Source organism: Pristis pectinata, chromosome 11 (assembly GCF_009764475.1).
Source record: "Pristis pectinata isolate sPriPec2 chromosome 11, sPriPec2.1.pri, whole genome shotgun sequence".
NCBI classification, from domain to species: Eukaryota; Metazoa; Chordata; class Chondrichthyes; order Rhinopristiformes; family Pristidae; genus Pristis; species Pristis pectinata.
Genome location: NC_067415.1, coordinates 7,322,639 through 7,344,092, shown reverse-complemented (window position 1 = coordinate 7,344,092; position 21,454 = coordinate 7,322,639).

Sequence of the window (21,454 nt, the reverse complement as noted above, 5' to 3'; positions counted from 1 at the left end):
GTGTTGCAGCTACAGAGAAAGTGCAAGTGCAGATAGACAAATAAGGGTGCAAGAGCCATGACGAGGAAGATTGGGAGATCAATAGTTCGCCTTTTAGTGCATGAGAGGTCCATTCAAGAGTCTGATAACAGCGGGTTAGAACCTGTCCTTGAGCCTGGTGGTACGTGTTCTCAAGCTTTTGTATCTTCTGCCCGACAGGAGAGGGGAGAAGAGAGAATGACGGGGGGTGGGAGGGGTCCTTGTTTATATTGGCTGCTTTCCCAAGGCAGCAGGAAAGTAGAAATGGAGTTAATGCAGGGGAGGTTGGGTTTGTGTGGGGAGAGTTAATGGGTTGGAGGGAAACAAGTGGGGGAATGGGATTGCTCCAAGAGCTGGCATAGACTCAATGGGCCGAATGGTGCATGAATTCTGCAGGGTACTTTCTCCACTACCTCAATATCCCTTATATAATTAGGAGATCTTCCTAGTGTGGTCTAACCAAGGCTCAGAGAAGTTTCATTGGTTCCTCTGCTTATCAATCCTAATCTTCTGGTGATGTCATAACCTTCTGTTTGAACTTCTCCATAAAATTATAAATTAGTTGGTTGTCTTAAAAAACATCCAAATGTCATTTCAATTGTTGAAAACCAACCTTGTTAACACAGATACGCGCAGATAGTATTCAATAAATGAAGACCAACACCTCCCACAGACACACACAAGCATATGGATGGAAAGTTGATTGAGATGGGACTTTTCATAGGGATAGGGAAGAGTCGTTTGTTAAATAGGATGAGTTCTTAGGCAAGTTACATATTACTCTTATGGGGTTGCCGATTCAGTCACTAGAGAATACTCGGATATCCCAGATATGTTTTAGCAGAATAGAGGATCAGTGATATAGATCAAGCTGATTGCGAGTAAAAGTTTGAAAGTGACAAGAGAGATAACACGAGCAGATCTATCACCACCAGGATGTGATCAATGGCCGTGTTCATCCTCCTTAATAAAATCCACAATACATGTGAAGCTCCAGGGAAAATTCCACCCAGCCTGCAATAAACATCAGTAGTAATCTACAGGAGATGCTGCTTCAGGAAGGCAACATCCATCATCAAGAGATCCCCACCTCCGGGCCATGCCATCTTCTCGCAGCTCCCACCAGGCAGGAGGGTACAGAAGCCCGAAGTCCCACACAACCAGATTCAAGAACAGCTACTTCCCTTCAATCATTCCGTTCTTAAACCAGCAGCACAACTTTCAGTATAGCAACGCTATGACCACTTTGATCACTTTGTACTAAAATGAACTTTGTTTTTTTTGTTCTGATTGTGTTCTTTCTTGTAAAAAATGTGTATAATTTATGTTTAATTTATGTTTTTCTTGTGAGTGCTACTTATCTGATGCTATGTGCCTGTGATGCTGCTGCAAGTAAGTTTTTCATTGCACATGTACTTGTGCATGTGACAATAAATTCGACTTGACTTTGACAGTCATGATGACACACAAGTGACAACCATGAAGACTCTTGGTATGTGAGCTTTGGTAGATATATTCCAAGCAAAAGGTTCCAATGGGTAAGTTGCTTAGCAAGAAAAAAGTGTTTCACTGCTTTCAGTTATAACCCATTCAAACCAAATATCAACATATATAATCTTATCAAATAACTCAGTCTATCATGGGCACAGCCCTCCACAACATTGACAGCATCTACAGGAGGTGCTACCTCATGAAAGCAGCATATGTGAGCAAGGATCCCACCATCTTCTCGCTGCTACTGTCAGGCAGGAGGTACAGAAGCCTGAAGTCCCACAGGTTCAAGAGCAACTACTTTCCTACAAACCATCAGGTTCTTTGAACTGACCTGGCACAACCCTAACCCTACCTCAGCAACAGAACACTACAGGCCACCTATTGCACTGTCGCATGCAACAATACATTGGTACATTAGTACAACATTACATTGTTGTGGCTAATGTCTTGTTTTGCCTTCTCTTCACTGTTTGGAATTGGAATTGGAATTTGTTTATTATTGATACATGTACTGAGGTACAGTGAAAAAACTTGTCTTGCATACCGTTCATACAGATCAATTCATTACACAGTGCATTATGGCAGTAAAACAATACAGAACGCGGAGAAAGTGTTTGTAGCTACAGAGAAAGTGCAGTGCAGGCAGACAATAAGGTGCTAGGTCATAACAAGATAGATTGTGAGGTCAAGAGTCCATCTTATCGTACTAGGGACTGTTCAATAGTCTTATAACAGCGGGATAGAAGCTGTCCTTGAGCCTGGTGGTACGTGCTTTCAGGCTTTTGTATCTTCTGCCCAATGGGAGAGGGGAGATGAGAGAATGTCTGGGGTGGTGGGGTCTTTAGGGTCTTTGATCTGTGAATTTATGTATAATTTATGTTCTGTGTGTTGTCTACATGCCTGTGATGCTGCTGCAAGTAAGTTTTTCATTGTACCTGTACCTCACCCGTACTTGTGGACATGACAATAAACTAGACTTGAGATCTCCATTTAATAACAAGGCATATGAAGAGGTATGGAGGGGGGAGAGCAGGAATGCGGTGTTGAGATAGACGATAAGCCATGATTATATTGAATGGCGGAGCAGACTCAAGGGCCCAAATGACTTACCATTCACTGGTCCTATTACCTATATTTCAATGTTAAATAGGACTTTTTACACTAATGAATTGAAGGACATTGATATCAAGGAGAATCAATGAACGCTTGTCCAGATAACTTGAAGGGCTTCTTGATGGGGGAAAGAGGGACAGAGAGCTGGAGGACGTTAATGAGGACATTCTGGAGCTTAGGCAGCTGGAGGCACAGCCACCATCGAAGAAGTGATTAAACAGCTGACATGAAAGTGTGCCGAAATCTGGTAGGAGGTTGTTGAGAGACTCAATAGGAATGCAAATTTAAAAACTGAGGCAGTGTGGGATGGGAAGCAAGAGTCACTGACTATCCCTACGAGGTGATTGTCAAATGAGACAAGATGCAAACTGGAGGCTACCTATTTGAATGGACATAGTTTAATATAGGGAACAAGATGGAATATCAGTCTACAACAATGGAATACTGGAGATAACTGCTAATGGGTAATTGGTAATTGGTTTATTGTTGTCACATGTATTGAGATACAGTGAAAAGCTTTTGCTTGCGTGCCATCCAGACAGATCATGCCGTACATAATTACTTCGAGGTAGTAAGAAGAAAACAGAATGAAGAATATAGTGTTATAGCTACAGAGGAAGTGCAGTGCAGGTAGACAAAAAAAGTGTAAGGGCCATGATGAGGTAGATTCAGAGATCAAGAGTTCATCTTTATTGTTCAAGAGATCTGTTCAAGAGTCTTCTAACAGCGGGATAGAAGCTGCCCTTGAGCCTGGTGATGCATGTTCTCAAGCTTTTGTATCTTTTGCCCGATAGAAGAAGGGAGGAGAGGGAATGTCCGGGGTCCTTGATCACATTGGCTGCTTTCCTGAGGCAGTGGGAAGCATCGACAAAGTTTATGGAGGGGAGGCTGGTTTGTGTGCTGGACTGGGCTGCGTTCACAAGTCTCTGCAATTTCTTGCTGTCTTGGGCAGAGCAGTTGCCATACCAAGCTGTGACGCATCTGGATCGGATGCTTTCTTTGATACAAATGTAAAAATTATTGATTGTCACTGGGGACGTGCTGAATTTCCTTTGCCTTCTGAGGAAGTAGAGGTGCTGGTGTGCATTCCTGGCCATAGCAGCTTTGTGGCTGGACCAAGGAGAGCTCTTGGTGATAGCTACACCTAGAAACTTGAAGTTCACAACCACCTCCACATCAGCACCATCGATACAGTGTACTCCATCCCACTACCTGAAGTCAATGACCAGCTCTTCTGGTTTGCTGAGAAAGACGAGGGTGAGGATCTGAGCAGAGGCAGAATCGAGTCAAGTTATGGATGAGAAAGGAAGTAATAGAATGGATAACTCATCTCAAATATGGATCCAAAGTCCTCGACTTGTTCCATCCTCTTCTTGGTCAAGAGGAGGTTCCATTAGCAGCACCAACTATGTCTAATACTAGAGGGCATGCATTAAGGTGAGAGGGGGTAAGTGAGAGGGAAAGATTTTTTACACAGAGAGTGGTGGGTGCCTAGAATGCGCTGCTCGAGGTGGTGGTGGAGGCAAATATGACAGCGGCACTTAAGAAGCTCTTAGATAGGCACACGACTGTGTAGAGAATGGAGGAATATGGACATTGTGTAGGCAGGAGTGATTAGTTAGTTATGCTTTAATTACTAGTTGAATTAGTTCGGCACAACATCGAAGGGCTTGTTCCTGTGCTGTACGATGTTCTATATTCTACCACTGCTATCAATCAATTACAAAAAGACTCGAGGGGCAGGCACGGTAGTATAGCGGTTAGCGTAATGCTTTACAGCGCCAGCGACCCAGGTTCAATTCTGGCCACTGTCTGTAAGGAGGTTGTACATTCTCCCTGTGTCTGTGTGGGTTTCCTCCGGGTGCTCTGGTTTCCTCCCACATTCCAAAAGACATACAGGTTAGAAAGTTGTGGGCATGCTATGTTGGTGCTGGAAGCGTGGTGACACTTGCGGGCTGCCCCAGAACACTTTATGCAAAAAGATGTATTCCACTGTGTGTTTCAATGTACATGTGGCTAATAAAGATACCCTATCTCTGGGATTAGACCCACAGCATCCGGGGGTAGAGAAATCCAAGGATTCACAATCCTCAGCAAAAAACAAAGCCGCCTCGACCTCTTGAGATTATGTCCCATCGCTCCACACTCACCCACCAGAGGAAAGCGATGTCAGAAGAAAATGTCAAGAAAGGGGAAATCCTTGCCACAGAGATCTGGAGGACTTTGTGGGCAGTTTTCTCCGCGGATGGCAGCATCCCCGTCAGTCCATTTCATCGTTTTCTGCGCGGCTCGGTACTACTCCAGAAACAGAAGCTGACAAGCAAAAGGCCAGAAGTTCTCCCCTCAACACCCCCGAGCCCTCTGCTGACAGCCAACAGCAAAACTGACCTCGGAGAAACCTGGTCCCAAAGACCTGAAGGCCTCAAATGCTAGGATTTCCTGACATTGTTTTAGTTCTGGCATCACTTTCCTTATGGAATCATGCAGCAGGGAAACAGGCCATTCGACCCAACTCATCCACGCTTACCAGTGGGCACGCTTCCATATTAATCCCATCTCCCAGTACCTGGTCCATAGCCCTCTGTGCCCAGGCAATTCGATTGCTCATTTAGATACTTCTTAAATGCTCTCAGCAACCCAGCTTCAACCACTCTCTCCAGCAGTGCATTCCGGGCACTTACCTCTCTCTGGCTGAGTGCAGGACCACGGGGCCTACTCTCAGGATCAGGCAACGTCGCTTAAGATTGCAATGAGGAGGATGAGCTGTGTGTTTAATGCCTCAAATGAATGAAAGACAGAGAGAGAGGGAGACCTAAAGAGCAAGGATGCACAGAGCAACAGGATAGAAAGAAGAGGTAAAAAAAAATGAAAGAATGAAGACGAGAATGAAAGGAAAAAGAAAATGAATAAAAGGAAGAAAATAATGTATAAGAGAGGACAACAGTCTGTTTGCTGCTGTAACCACCAGCTACAAATAATCCCATGCCACTCGACAGTGGAGGCCTCTGCCATTTGTTCAGGTCCCTCTTCATTACCAACACTGTTGAAGTGCTGCAGAGGGAGGGGCGGATTGATTACTTCATCCACCCATCAATCTGTGTGAGCAGAGCAGGTCCTTCCTTCATCAGCCCCATCTCTGACGGAACAGCTCCCTCGGGAAGGGAGAGGTCACCTGTCAGAATTTTTCTGAGTAAACATAAAATAAAATGAAGATTAAATCTGAAAACCTTGCATCTCCAAAGACACATGAAACTGAAGCTGATTAAGAACCTTTTAAAAAGGGCAATGACTGAAATGTAAATGCATCAATGATAATGAATGAGCCAGGTTTAGTGAGTGGAGATAAATGGCTTCAGTGCGTTGCTTCACCTCCAAGTATAGGGAAGGGGGATCAATTAATTGGGAAGAAGGTTGGGAATAAAGCCAGTCTGCTTCAGTGAGCGGTGTCCGTCAGTTCCAGTCCTGCGTCATAACAGAGACAGGTGTACTCGACCAGCGTGCGCTCATGACTAAACTGAAAGGAAAATGGAAATTCACCAGGGCAGTCTCCCTGAAGTCTGTTAACGATAGACGTCACTGCCCATATAGCAACAAGAGAGAACCAGCAAATACAGCAGCTTTCCCCCACTGCTGCTGGGAATCAGTTCATTCTGCTGGTGGGATCCAGTCTCCACTGCTGGTGGGATTTGGTTGATATGGTTTGTTCATTCCACACGGCTGCTGGAGTTAGTTTCTCACTGCTGCTGGGATTCAGAGTACAATTGCTGCTGGAATCTGTCCAAACCACAGATAGGTTCTCATCCACACTGGCTGTGAGATTCAGGCCCACAGTTGCTGGGATTCAGTCACCACAGCTGACGGCAGTGAGTTTAGCCTGATGGGAGTTGGTACATGTAACCAATAGGATTCCATCAATGCTGCAGGTTGGAATTGGTACAGATTGCTGGTCTGAAATTAATATTGGAGAAGATTCTAAGAGAAAGGATTCATGAGCATTTGGAGAAGCATAGGCTGATTAGGGACAGTCAGCATGGCTTTGTGAGGGGCAGGTCGTGCCTCGCAAGCCTGATTGAACTCTTTAAGGATGTGACAAAGCACATTGATGAAGGTAGAGCAGTGGATGCCGTGTACATGGATTTAGTAAGGTGTTGATAAGGTTCATTCAGAAAGTCAGAAGGCATGGGATCCAGGGAAACCTGGCCGTGTGGATTCAGAATTGGCTCACCCACAGAAGACAGAGGGTGGTGGTAGATGGAGTGTATTCTGCCTGGAGGTCGGTGACCAGTGGTGTTCAGCAAGGATCTGTTCTGGGACCCCTGCTGTTTGTGATTTTTATCAACGACTTGGATGAGGATGTGGAAGGGTGGGTTAGTAAGTTTGCAGATGACACGAAGATTGCTGGTGTTGTGGATAGTGTAGAAAGTTGCTGTAGGTTACAACAGGACATTGATAGGATGCTGAGCTGGGCTGAGAAATGGCAGATGGAGTTCAACCGGGAAAAGTGTGAAGTGATACACTTTGGGAGTTTGAATTTGAAGGCAGAATACAAGGCTAATGGCAGGACTCTTAGCAGTGTGGAGGAACAGAGGGATCTTAGGGTTCATGTCCACAGATCCCTCAAGGTTTCCCTGCAGGTTGATAGGGATGTTAGGAAGTTGTATGGAGTGTTGGCCTTCATTAGTCGTGGTACTAAGTTCAAGAGCCATGAGATAATGTTGCAGCTCTATAAAACTCTGGTTAGACTGCAATTGGAGTATTGTGCTCAGTTCTGGTCGCCTCATTATAGGATTATAGGAAACTTTAGAGAGGGTGCAGAGGAGATTTACCAGGATGCTGCCTGGATTGGAGAGCATGTCTTATGAGGATAGGTTGAGTGAGCTAGGGCTTTTCTCTTTGGAGAGAAGGATGAGAGGCGACTTGATAGAGGTGTACAAGATGATAAAAGGCATAGATTGAGTGGACAGCCAGAGACTTTTTCCCAGGGCGACAATGGCTAATACGAGGGGGCATAATTTTAAGGTGATTGGAGGAAGGTATCAGGGGGATGTCAGGGGTAAGTTTTTTTACACAGAGGGAGGTGGGTGCATGGAACGCACTGCTGGCAGAGATTGTGGGGGCAGATACACTAGGGACATTTAAGAGACTCTTAGATAGACACATGAATGACAGAGAAACGGGGAGCTATGTGGGAGGGAAGGGTTAGATAGATCTTAGAGCAGGATCAAATGACGGCACAACATCATGGGCCCAAGGGCCTGTACTGTGCTGTAATGTTCTATGTTCTATTTCCTTCAACGTCAAATAGCATGAAAAGAATGAAAATGGCTCAGCCAGGATTGTGCAGTGGTGGTGAAACATTAACCATGATCTACTGAACTGTGGCGGTCTGCAGGGTCTAGCTCTGTTGGGTGAACACATGACTTCCTCGTGGCTTCAGCCCACAATCACAGTCCAGGTGGGAAGCATCTCCGAGTGAGTTGAGGGTGAGCACCACTCCTTAGTCGAGCAAGGTAGAGAGCCTGTGGTCAGCACCTTGGTCGGCATTCCCAGGAATTAAAGACTTCACATAGGAGGAGCGTTCGATATCTCTGGGCCTGTCCTCAATGGAGTTCATAAGGATGAGGGGGGATCTCGTTGAAATCTACCGAATACTGAAAGTGGACGTGGAGAGGATGTTTCCATCAGTAGGAGATTGGTGGGCCGAAGGGCCTGTATTGTGCTGTACTTTTCTATGGAGAGTCTCAGATCCGAGGGCACAGCCTCAGAATGAAGGGACGTCCCTTTAGAGCTGAAATGAGGAGGAATTTCTTCAGCCAGAGGTTGGTAAATCTGTGGAATTCATTGCCGCAGACCAAGGCATTGGGTGGTATTTAAGGCAGAGATTGATAGGTTCTTGATTAGTAAATGGTTAAGAGTTATGGGGAGAAGGCAGGAGAATGGGGTTGAAACCAAAATCAGCCATGATTGAATGGTGGAGCAGACTCGATGGGCCGAATGGCCTAATTCTGCTCTTATAGTCTTACAGCATGGATTGATGTGTGAGCACTGAGATTCAAGATTCAAGATTTGCTTTATTGTCATTTCTCTGAGTATTTACATACACAAAAAAAACGAAATACTGTTTCTCACCAGCTCATACCAGTGCAAAAAAGAACAGTGATAAATATCTAAAATAGTCTATAAAAATATCTCTAAAACAAAACTAAAAACATATCAACACCACATATTCATATCTGCTAAAGTGCGGTTATGTATTAATAAGTGCTTATTCAGCTCGAGATGAAGTTCAACGTATCAGGTAACTAACTATCAAACTGTTTCTGTATTGATGTGAGTATGTACGTGTGTGTGGAGGGAGAGCTTGTCAGTGGAGGTGGAAGGCGACACAGCCCATTTATGATCCTGACTGCCTGTGGGAAAAAGCTGTTCAGCATCCTACTAGATCTAGAGCAGATGCTCCTATATCTCTTCCCCAATGGCAGAAGGGAATCTCCTCCCCAAAGGCAATAGCAGAAACTTATGACACAGAAGAAGGCCATGCAGCCCATCGGGAACATGCCAGCAGAGAGAGAAAGGTACTAATACTGAAACACAAGAGGCTACAGGTACATACAACAAACTGCTGGAGGAATGCAGTGGGTCAAGCAGCATCCGTGGAGGGAAAGGGATGGTTGATGTTTCAGTTTGAGACCCTGCAACCATGTCCTGAGGCTCAGCCAGGTTTGCCCAGTGACGGTAGGATGTCCTACTTCCCAACTCTTGATCAGGTTGTGTCTCTTCTCTTTACTTGAGAAGTCCCAGGAATGCAGGGAATATGGAGATAACAGGGGATGTGGAGACATCGGAGAAGCTAGAGTCCTTTAGCCAAGAAGCTGAGAGGTTGGACAGTTATTACAGTGGGGAGGAAACCACTTGCTCCATCAAACCCAGGCCAGCTCTTCATAGTGCAATGTCATCACCCATTCCTCCATAACTATTGTCTCTCATGTTCCTGTCCAATTCCCTTCAGGAAGCCCTGGTTGGTTCTGTTTCCACCATCCCTGAAGGCAATGAATTCCAGATCATAATTTCTATCTAAGTAAAATAACATTTCCTTCACATCCTCTTTTTTCGCTCTCATTCTCACTTCAAACCTGTGCCCCCCGGTCCGTGACATGCCAATGGAAAAAGCTTCTCTCTGTTCACTAACAGACTTGCCTCCTCGATCAACACTTCTGCTCAAGGAGAACAACCCCAGCTTCCTACAAACCTAATCCTGTAGCTGATATTCCCCAGCCCTGGAGACATTCTGCTAAATGTCCTGCGTCATCTTATATGCTTTCTAAATTGATAGAGAAGCTCCTTAAATGAAGGTATTCAACATAATGTTGAGTGACTACAGTATACAGTGTACAGTTGCTGGAGAGCTTGTAGACATAAAATAATTGGCAAAGGAGGAAAGCTGAGACAATATTTCATGCCACAGGTACATTCCTGAGAAATAAAATGGGTGGTATTGTTGATAATAGGGAGGCTATAAAATGATATTGATCAGTTGGTAAATTGGGCAGGGCAGTGGCAGATGCAATTTAATCCTGTTAAGTATGAGATGATTCATTTTAAGGGGGTCTAATAGGACAGGACATATACCGTGTATGGTAGGGGCCTAGGGCGTACTGAGGAACAAAGGGACTATGGTATACAAGCCCAAAGATCCCTGAAGGTGGTAGCACTGGTGGTAAGGAAGACTCACGGGATGCTTGCTTTCACCAGCGGAGAATACGGTATAAGAGCAGAGAAGTCTTAATACAAATTAATAAAACATTGCTGTCTGTGTGGAGTTTGCATGTTCTCCCTGTGACTATGTGGGTCTCCCCCAAGTGCTCCAGTTTCCTCCTGTATCCCAAAGGTGTGCAGGTTGGTGGGTTAATTGGCCACTGTAAATTGAGTGTAGGTGAGTGGTAGGATCTGGGGCCAGTTGATAGGAATGTGGGGAGAATAAAATGGGAATAATGCAAGATTAATGTAAATGGGTGCTTGACGGTCAGAACAGACCGATGAGGCAAAGAGCCTTTTTTCATGATGACGCTACAGTCATAATTGAGTGGTGTTAATGGCCACTCCATTTCCAACACTTCTCCTTACCCTATTAGTTTCCAATGTGCTTTCAGACACCATGTCAAATCGGTGGTATAGTGGACAGTGAAGAAGGTTTTGAGTGTTTAAACAGGACATTAGTCCACTGGGAAGGTCGGCAAGGGAATGGCTGATGGAATTTAACTCAGACAAGTGTGAAGTGATGTATTTTGGGAAGTTAAATGAGGCCAGGACATACACAGTGAGTGTTATTGATCAGTGAGACCTTGAAATACAAGTACATAGCTTCCTGAAAGTGGTACATAGAACAGTGAAGGCAGTGTATGGTATGCTTACCTTCATCAGCTGAGGCCTTGAGTACAGGAGTTGGGATGTCATGTTACAGTTGTACAAATTGCTACAGGAAGGATGTGATTAAGCTGGAGAGGGTGCAGAAAATATTCACCAGAATGTTGCCAGGACTGAAGGGCTTGGGTTATAAGGAGAGACTGGATAGGCTAGGACTGTTTTCCTGGAGTGAAGGAGGCTGAATGGTGACCTTATAGAGGGTTATAAAATTATGAGGGGCATAAATAGGGTGTATTGTCATTTTCCAGGGTAGGGGAGTCTAAAACTAAAGGAAATAGGTTTAAAGTGAGAGGGGAAAGATTTAAAAGGGGACCTGATGGGGCAAGATTTTCACACAGAGGGTGGTGGGTGTCTGAAAGCACTGCCAGAGAAAGTGGTAGAGGTGGCTACAATTACAATGTTTAAAAGACACTTGGACAGGTACATGAATAGGAAAGGTTTAGAGGGATATGGGCCAAATGAAGGCAAATGGGACTAACTCAGGTAGGCATCTTGGTCAGCATGGACAGGTTGGGCTGAAGGGCCTGTTTCTATGCTGTCTGACTCTATGACTCTATAAATATTTATCAATAGTCAACATCCCACCTACATCTGGGTCATGGCTGTTTCACTGTGTAGCCTGTTCTCCTTAACCCTCGCACGGCACGGTTAGCGTAACGCTATTACAGCGCCAGCGACCTGGGTTCAATTCCCGCCACTGTCTGTAAGGAGTTTGTACATTGTCCCTGTGTCTGCGTGTGTTTCCTCCGGGTGCTCCGGTTTCCTCCCACATTCCAAAGACATACGGGTTAGAAAGTTGTGGGCACGTTATGTTGGCGCCGGAAGTGTGGCGACACTTGCGGGCTGCCCCCAGAACACTCTGTGCAAAAAGATGCATGTCACTGTGTGTTTCAATGCACATGTGACTAAAAAAGATATATTATCTTCTGTCAGGTAGGGATGACAGTGAATTGCTGATGTTACTGAGCTAATAATCCAGAGTTTTACCTTGATCAGATCATGCCATAGAAGGAGACCATTCAGACCATTCAGTCTATACTGGCTGTCAGAGCAATCCTAGCCATCCAATTCCCTCCTTTAATTCTCTGTAACCTATTCTCCCTCTTATGCTCACCAAAGTCTCCCCACCTCTCTCCCACCTCCCTCCACCAAAACCTCTCACACCCACCCTACACCAGGAGTAACGTACGACAGCCAATAAACCTACCAGCACATCTGGAGGAAACCAGCACACCTGAAGGGAAGTCACACAGTCACAGGGAGAACGAGCAGACTCCCGACAGACAGCTCCCGAGGTCAGGATCGAACCTGGCACCCTGGAGCTGTGAGGTAACAGCACTAACCAGAATGCCACCATCCTCCATTTCAAAGATGTGAATTCAACTCCCAAGGTTCGCGTGAAAGCATTCAGGTAAGTAAAACGAGGAATGCAGAAAGATAACTAAGTGATTCGGCAACAAATCTCATTGATGTCAATGACTCTTACCAATTTTTATGGATGCACAACAGAAAGCATCCTATCTGGATGCATCACGGCTTGGTATGGCTACTGCTCTGCCCAAGACCGCAAGATACTGCAGAGAGCTGTGAACACAGCCCAGTCCATCACCCAAACCGGCCTCCCCTCCATTGCCTCCGTCTACACTTCCCGCTGCCTCAGGAAAGCATCCAGAGCCTTCCCACCCCAGACGTTCTCTCTCCTCCCCCGCTCCCATTGGGCAGAAGATACAAAAGCCTGAAAGCACATACCACCAGGCTCAAGGACAGCTTCTATCCCACTGTTATTAGACTCTTGAACGGACCTCTCGTATGCTAAAAGATGAACTCTTGATCTCCCAATCTACCTTGGCGTGGCCCTTACACTTTATTTGTCTACCTGCGCTGCACTATTTCCATAGCTGCAACACTATATTCTGCATTCTGTTTTCCTTTTTACTACCTCAATGTACTTGTGTAAGGAATGATCTGTCTGGATGGCACACAAACAAAAGTTTTTCACTATTTCTCAGTACATGTGACAATAAACCAAGATCATACAATACCAGACCATATCCTATCCTTTAGATGAATCAATTACTCTTACCTGATCTGGACTACAAAAGCAACTCCAAATTCATTGCAGTGTATTTGACTGTTAACTACGAGTTGTGGACATAACCCAGCACATTACGGACACCAGCCTCCCCTCCTTGGACTCTGTCTTTACCTCTCGTTGTCTTGGTGAAGCAGCCAGCATAATCAAAGACCCCACCCACCCAGGACATTCTCTCTTCTCTCCTCTTCCATCGGGTAGAAGATACAGGAGCCTGAGGGCACGTACCACCATACTTAAGGGCAGCTTCTACCCCGCTGTGATAAGACTATTGAACGGTTCCCTCATACAATGAGATGGACTATGACCTCACGATCTACCTTGTTGTGACCTTGCACCTTATTGCACTGCACTTTCTCTGTGGCTGTGACACTTTACTCTGTACTCTATTATTGTTTTTACCTGTACTACATCAATGAACTCTGTACTAACTCAATGTAACTGCACTGTGTAATGAATTGACCTGTACGATCGGTTTGCAAGACAAGTTTTTCACTGTACCTCAGTACAAGTGACAATAATATACCAATACCAATACCAAATAAGTGAATAAGGTCCTCTGTTCAAGGACAATTGGAGATACCTTATCTTATGAACGAATATGTGTTGTTTTTTAAATGTCTCCTCATGTAGTGAGATATTGATGGTTAATTACTCAAGCACACTTGGTTTCTCCCTGAGGCAGTAAGTTGATTGACGAATTGACGTCACCGATGCCAGTTAATGTAGCTTCCAGCTCTTGTGACTTGAAGCATCAACTCTGTTTCTCTATAGGTAGTCTTGTTGACAGAGAAGATAGCTATCAGGGTTTACAGGGAGATCTTGATCAGCTGGATAAGTGGGCTAAGGAACGGTAAATGGAGTTTAATTTAGATGAGTGCGAGGTGTTGCATTTTGGGAAGACAAATCAAGGTGGGACATTCACAGTCAATGGTAGGGGGTGTTGTAGAACAGAGGGACCCAGGAATACAAGTACATGGTTCCCTGAAATTGGCGTAGTGGATTAACTGGGTGGTGAAGAAGGCTTTTGGCACGCTGGCCTTCACAAGGCAACGCATTGTTTGTTTCCAGGATGGCGCCGGAGCGTGGCGACACATTGCAAGCTGCTCTCTACAGACCTACTCATACAAATACCATTGAGTATAAAAGTTAGGAGGTTATGTTGCAGTTGTACAAGATGTTAGTGAGGTTGCATTTTTGGAATATTATCGGTTTTGGTCACCCTGCTATAGGAAAGACGCCATCATACAGAAAAAAGTGCAGAGGAGATTTACAAGGATGTTGGTGGGATTCGAGGGATTATGGAGAAAGGTTGAGCAGGTTGGAACTGTTTTCATTGGAGCATAGGAGAATGAGGAGTGATCTTATAGAGGTGTATAAAATCACGAGGGGCATAGACAGGGTGGATGCGCACAGACTTTTTCCCAGGGTTGGGGAATCAAGAGGGCATAGTTTTAAGGTGAGAGGGGAGAGATTCAATAGGAACCTGAGGGGCAACTTTTTCACCCAGAGAGTGGTCAGTATGTGGAATGAGCTGCCAGAGGAAGTGGTTGAGACTGGTACGTTAACAACATTCGAAAGGTACTTGGACAGGTACTGTGATGATTTTGGGTGTACTGTCTGAGAGCTCTAAACTTAAGTCAAGACTATCTGGAATAATTATCTGACTATAGGGGGAATATACTGTATCAACCTACACTTCAAGGACTAGTTTACTTCACTACTTTAGTCTCTACGGAAAAGTCTGTCAATAATCACTATTTCGAGCAGTTGGTCCCTCCTTCCAACCAAGGAGAAGATACCTCCAGCTAATGAAGCAGTTTAAACAGTTTGTTTTATTTTAAGTGAGACACGTTTAATTCTAGTAAGTAATTCTTAACAACGACTTGCAACTTACAAAGGATTTCCAAACACAAGTACAGTTCTTACAAGCTAAAAAGCCATACCAACAAGCTGCAGACGAACAAGTTGTCCGTCGCAAAAACCAAAGGCTGAGGAATGAGTTTTACTTTCTGTAACCCCTTCTCTCTGTCGTTCCCCCTACCCTGACTGATTTCTAACATTTATACTGTTTTGTCACTGAGTTGACATCATTGGCAAGTGATGTTTCATCAACCACATCTTCAGGCCAGGTGACCGGAGTGTTTAATTCAGTAAACGTGGATCCATTGTTCTCCTGGTTACATTAAGAGGCCGAGCAGGGAATATTGGTATTAAATAGAAGTTTAGCTTCGCAGACAACAAACATCTTGAGCCTTGAACAATTTTTGCTGTTTTTGCAAAAGGGATTTTAGCTTAATGAGCAACCACTTCTTGGCCTTTGGACAGGTGCACTAAAAGCTGTTGCTAGCAACAAGCCTTGCTGGAGCCTGGAAAGTGAATATCCACCACAGTACATGGACAGGGAAGGTTTCGAGGGATATGGGTCAAACGCAGGAAAATGGGACTAGCTTAATGGGAATCTTGGTTGGCACTGACCAGTTGGGCCAAAGGGCCTGTTTCAGTGCAGAATGACTCCATGACTCTCCCCAGGTGCTGCCTGACCTGCTGAGTGCTTTCACATTATTAGGTTCTTGTGCTTGATGTGAGGTTAATTTAACCTTTAACCTAAAAAGAAAATTTGAGGAACCAACATATCTCTGCTTTTCACTGGGGCCGAAAGATATCGCCAGGGCTGTGTAGGGGAATGGCCAGAGCAAGTCTTATCTCTCCAGCAACACGTCCAGTTATCACTTGCACCCAGTGACGTTTGCTTTTAATCAGGCCACTGATCTCAGCTATTCACTCAACTCCATCGAGGCTTGAAGTAGCTGGACTATAATCAGAGGATTGCTTACATCACAACCACTCTTGTGGATCTCTTGTTAAGTCTCTGCAAGTCTCAGCTGTGGCTTGGTGATTGGTGTCCAAGACAAAAGGGCAAAGGCTTACTGTGAGGGGAAGGAGTTATAAAGGGGATCTGAGGGGCAGGTTTTTTTTCACAAGACAAAGGAAGCAGAAGGAGGCCATTTGGCCCATCGAGTCTGCTCCATGAGCTAAACTAATACAATTCCTATCTAGCCCCAATTTCAGGCCTTCTCCCCATATCCCTTGATACCTTGACTAATTAGATACCTATCAATCTCCTCCTTAAACTCCCCCAATGATTGGGCCTCCACAGCTGTATGTGGCAAAGAATTCCATAATTTCACTACCCTCTGGCGAAAGAAATTTCTCCTCATTTCTGTTTTAAACCGGTACCCTCTAGTTCTAAGATTATACAGAGAGTGGTTGATACCTGAACACACTGCCAGGGGAAGTTGTGGAATCAGATTTAATTACTAGGTTTGGATTGGAGAGCATGTTTTATGAGGATAGGTTGAGTGAGCTGGGGCTTTTCTCTTTGGAGAGAAGGAGGATGAGAGGGGACTTGATAGAGGTGTACAAGATGATAAGAGGCATAGATTGAGTGGACAGTCAGAGACTTTCTCCCAGGGCAACAATGGCTAACACGAGGGGACATAATTTTCAGGTGATTGGAGGAAGGTATAAGGGGGATGTCAGGGATAAGTTTTTTACACAGAGAGTGGTGGGTGTGTGGAACGCACTGCTGGTAGAGGTTGTGGGGGCAGATACATTAGGGTCATTTAAGAGATTCTTAGATAGACACATGAATGATAGAGGAATGGAGGGCTATGCGGGAGGGAAGGGTTAGATAGATCTTAGAGCAAGATAAAATGTCGGCACAACATTGTGGGCTGAAGGGCCTGTACTGTGCTGTAGTGTTCTATGTTCTATGTTTAAGAGACATTTAGGCAGGCACTTAAGTAGACAAGAAGGATATGCCCCTAATGCAGGCAAATGGGATTAGTGTAGATGGGCAAAAAGGTTAGCATGGATGCCGTGGGCCAAAGGGCCTATTTCTCTGCTCTATGATTCTATGAGCCTCTCAGTCAGTGGAATGTCACTTCATCCAGCCCTGTAACCTCTCCTAGCACAATAGTCTTCCAATAGCTACAGAGAGTAGTGGACTCAGCCCAATACATCAGGGGCACATCCCTCCCCACTATCGGGAGTATCTACAGGAGGCGCTGTCTCAAGAAGGCAACGCCCATCATCAAAGATCCCCACCATGCCATCTTCACACAGCTCCCATCGGGCAGGAGGTACAGAAGCCTGAAGTCCCACACCACCAAGTTCAAGAACAGCTACTTCCCTTCAACCATTTGGTTCTCGAACCAACCTGTAACAGTGTTAATCAGAATAGCAACACTATGACCACTTTGCACTACATTGGATTATTTTTTGTTCTAATAGTGTTCTTCCTTATAAAATATATGTCTAATTTATGTTTTGATTTATGTTTTTCTTGTGAATGCTGTGTATCTCATGCTATGTGCCTGTGACGCTTCTGCAAGTAAGTTTTTCATTGCACCTGTGCACACATGGACTTGTGCAGATGATAATAAACTCGACTTTGACTTTGAGGTTTGGGTTCAAAGCCTGCTCCAAGCAGCTGAATGTGGTAAGATACTAGTTAAAGCAAGATGGTGCCGGATCGTGGCGACTTGTTGCAAGTTGCTCTCTAAGATCTAATCATTACCCTTACTATAATCGTTCTACACTTTTAAATTTAAACTCTATGTCACTAACTAATAATGTTCTTTTAAATCTTCTTACAGGGCTGGCAATCTTCTGACCTCCAGGAACGACTACAAAGCGGACCTGACTCCTGGAACCAGAGGGGAACAACCAGCGTGGCCTCGGATGGGCCCATCCACATGGAGGCCTTCACAGGGCAAAGAGATGTCCCTACAGAACACCCATCGCCCAGACCCGCTACCCCACCGTGATAAGACTATTGAACGGTTCCCTCATATGATGAGATGGACTCTGACCTCACGATCTACCTTGTTGTGACCTGGCACTTTATTGCACTGCACTTTCTCTGTAGCTGTGACACTTTACTCTGCACTGTTATTGTTTTTACCTGACCTACCTCAATGCACTCTGTACTAACTCAATGTAACTGCACTGTGTAATGAATTGACCTGCACGATCCATATGCAAGACAAGCTTTTCACTGTACCTCGGTACAAGTGACAATAATAAACCAATACCAATAAACCACTGTAGTAGCAACCATAGTTCTGCACTACTGATCCATCACCAAGAGTTCAAAGCTCCGTCTTGGGCACCTGGGGGACTTATATTCAACTAATTAAATTATTTTTTAAAAATGGATCTAATAACTAGTCACAGGAATCAAGAAGCAACCGGATTTTTGTGAAACAAAACTCATCTGTTGTACGGATGTCCTACAGGGAAGGAAATCTTCCATTAATGTGAATGACTCTTAACCACGTCTCAGTTCAGGGGTAATTAGGGATGAACAATAAGTGCCTGTGAGGCAAATTGCAAGGAATAAGACCACAAGATATAGGAGTAGAATTAGGCCATTCGGCCCATCAAGTCTGCTCGACCTTTCAATCATGGCAGATTTTTTTTCTCTCAAGCCTGTTCTCCCACCTTCTCCTGTAACCCTTAACCGTCTTACCAATCAAGAACCTATCAACCTTTGCCTTAAATACACCACCGCCCTCTGTGGCAACAAATTCCACAGATTCACCACCCTCTGGCTGAAGAAATTCCTCCTCATCTCAGTTCTAAAGGGACGTCCCCTTATTCTGAGGCTGCGCCCTCTGGTCCTAGACTCTCCTACTGATGGAAGCATCTTCTCCACATCCACTCTATCCAGGCCTTTTGGTGCTGAGGGAATACTGCACTGTTGGAGATGCCTTCTCCAGAGGAGGTTACATCAATAAGAGCTGTCAAGTGGATGTGAAATGTGAAAGGGAGTATTTTACAGGGGGGTAACTTCCACCATCCATCAAAGGTAGTTTCAGATCAGTACATCCTGAAACAATGTCACTACAATATGGTACTTGAATTGGTATTGGTTTATTATTGTCACTTGTACCAAGGTACAGTGAAAAACTTGTCTTGCATACCGTACGTACAGATCAATTCATTACACAGTGCATTGAGGTAGTACAGGGTAAAAACAATAACAGAATACAGAGTAAAGTGTCACAGTTACAGGGAGGTGCAGTGCAGGTAGACAATAAGGTGCAAGGTCATAACGAGGTAGACTGTGAGGTCAAGAGTCCATCTCATCGTATAAGGGAACCGTTCAATAGTCTTATCACAGTGGGATAGAAGCTGTCTTTGAGCCTGGTGGAACGTACCCTCAGGCTCCTGCCTGATGGGAGAGGGGAGAAGAAAGAATGACCAAGGTGGGTGGGGTCTTTATCTGGTCACTCTCTCGTTGTAATTTTCCTGGGAGCTTGCCGTGCACAAACTGACAGTTACACGTCTGGCATTACGACTATTATTCACTTCAAAGGTGTCTGTAACAACAATAAGTGTTCATGGAGTCTCTTCACAACAGCAAGGTCATCCATAGAACCAGCTTTGATTTTGAGCTTTAAAATGTATTGTTAAGGCTAACGGCCAGAGGCTTGGTCAAGGAGAGAGGTTTTAAGGTAGAAGGAGTGTAAAGCAGTCTCTATAAAGCCAAGTCATTTGCTGAACATCATCTCCAAGTAAATCCCACTAGGGAAATGATTTGCCCTCTGTGTCATAGAGTCATACAGCACGGAAACAGGCCCTTCAGCCCAACTCGTCCATGCTGACCAAGGTGCCTTCCTGAGCTAGTCCCATTGGCCTGCGTTTGGCCCATATCCCTCTAAACTTTTCCTATCCATGTGCCTGTCCCTTGTAATTGTACCCGCCTTTACCACTTTCTCTGGCAGCTCGTTCCACATATCCACCACCTTCTGGGTGAAGAAGTTGCCCCTCAGGTCCCTTTTAAACCTTTCCCCTCTCAAACCTATGCCCTTCAGCTTCAGGGTCCTACCCTGGGAAACACACTGAGACCATCCACCTGATCTACAACCCTCCTGATTTTATAAACCTCAATAAGGTCACCCCTCAGTCTCCTACGCCTCAGGGATTTTACACAGAGAGACAAATAGTGTACTCAGTTCTGCCTCATCACTGTTGACATACTGAGGCATGATTTTGTCTATAGAGAGGGTGAGTGGAGAGACGGGATTTGAACATTAAACAATTGATGAGTCAGAGGCCTACACTCCACCCCTCTCTGTAACTTTCTGTAACATGGAGCATGGGAGACCGAGGGGTGATCTTCTAGAGGTTCATAATATCATGAGTGGCACAGATAAAGTGGATGGTCATGGTCTTTTTCCCAGGGTAGGGGAGTCTAAAACTAGAGGGCACACATTTAATGTGAGAGGGGAAAGACTTAAAAGGGACCTGAGGGGCGACTTCTTCACGAGGAGGGTAGTGCGTATATAGAACGAGCTGCCAGAGGAAGTGGTTGAGGCAGGTACAATACCAACACTTGAAAGACATTTAGACAGGTTCCTGTCTCGGAAAGGTGTAGAGGGATACGAGCCTAACGTGGACAAATGGGACTAATTAGGCAACTTGCTCAGGGTATGGACGTGTTGGGCCGAAGGGCCTGTTCCTGTGTTGTACTGTTCTATGTTCTAACCTCCTGTTCCGGTGTCCTGTCATTGGAATCTGTGCCCACAATCAGCAAGGTTCAAAACTCTGGATGTCCCTCCATAAACTCCCTGCCTCTCTCACTCTCTCTCTCTCAAGGCCCAAGGGCAGCTTCTATCCCACTGTTATACGACGATTGAACAACAGTCTTATAACTGGTACAATAAGATGGACACTTGACCTCACAATCTACTTCATTATGGTCTTGCACCTTATTGTCTGACTGCACTCCACTTTCTCTGTAGCTGTAACACTGTATTCTACATTCTGTTATTGTTTTCCCTTGTACTACCTCAATGCACTGTGTAATGAATTGACCCGTACTAATGGTATGCAAGACAAGTTTTTCACTGTACCTTGGTACATGTGACAATAATAAATCAATACCAATTCTATCCCTCTATCTATCTACCTATCTCTCTTTCTCTCTTTCATACATTCCCTCCCTCCCTCCTCTATTAAGTGACACACACCTCTTTGACCCAAGCTATCTGTCACTATTCTGTCATCACCTTCTTGGTCAGTCTTTCTTTTCCTGGTAACGTACTGCCCTGTTCAAAGTAATGTCAAAACCAGTGCCATTAACTCCTGGGTAGGTTACAAGCACAATGACAATTGGTGGACAGGATTTGACATGAGTTGGGATGTCGGTAGCAGCACTTTAGATGAGCTTGTGTTTACGAAAGGGAAAATTAAGGAAGGCCATTTAGAAGAGCATTGCGAACAATCTACTCTGGTGACAGA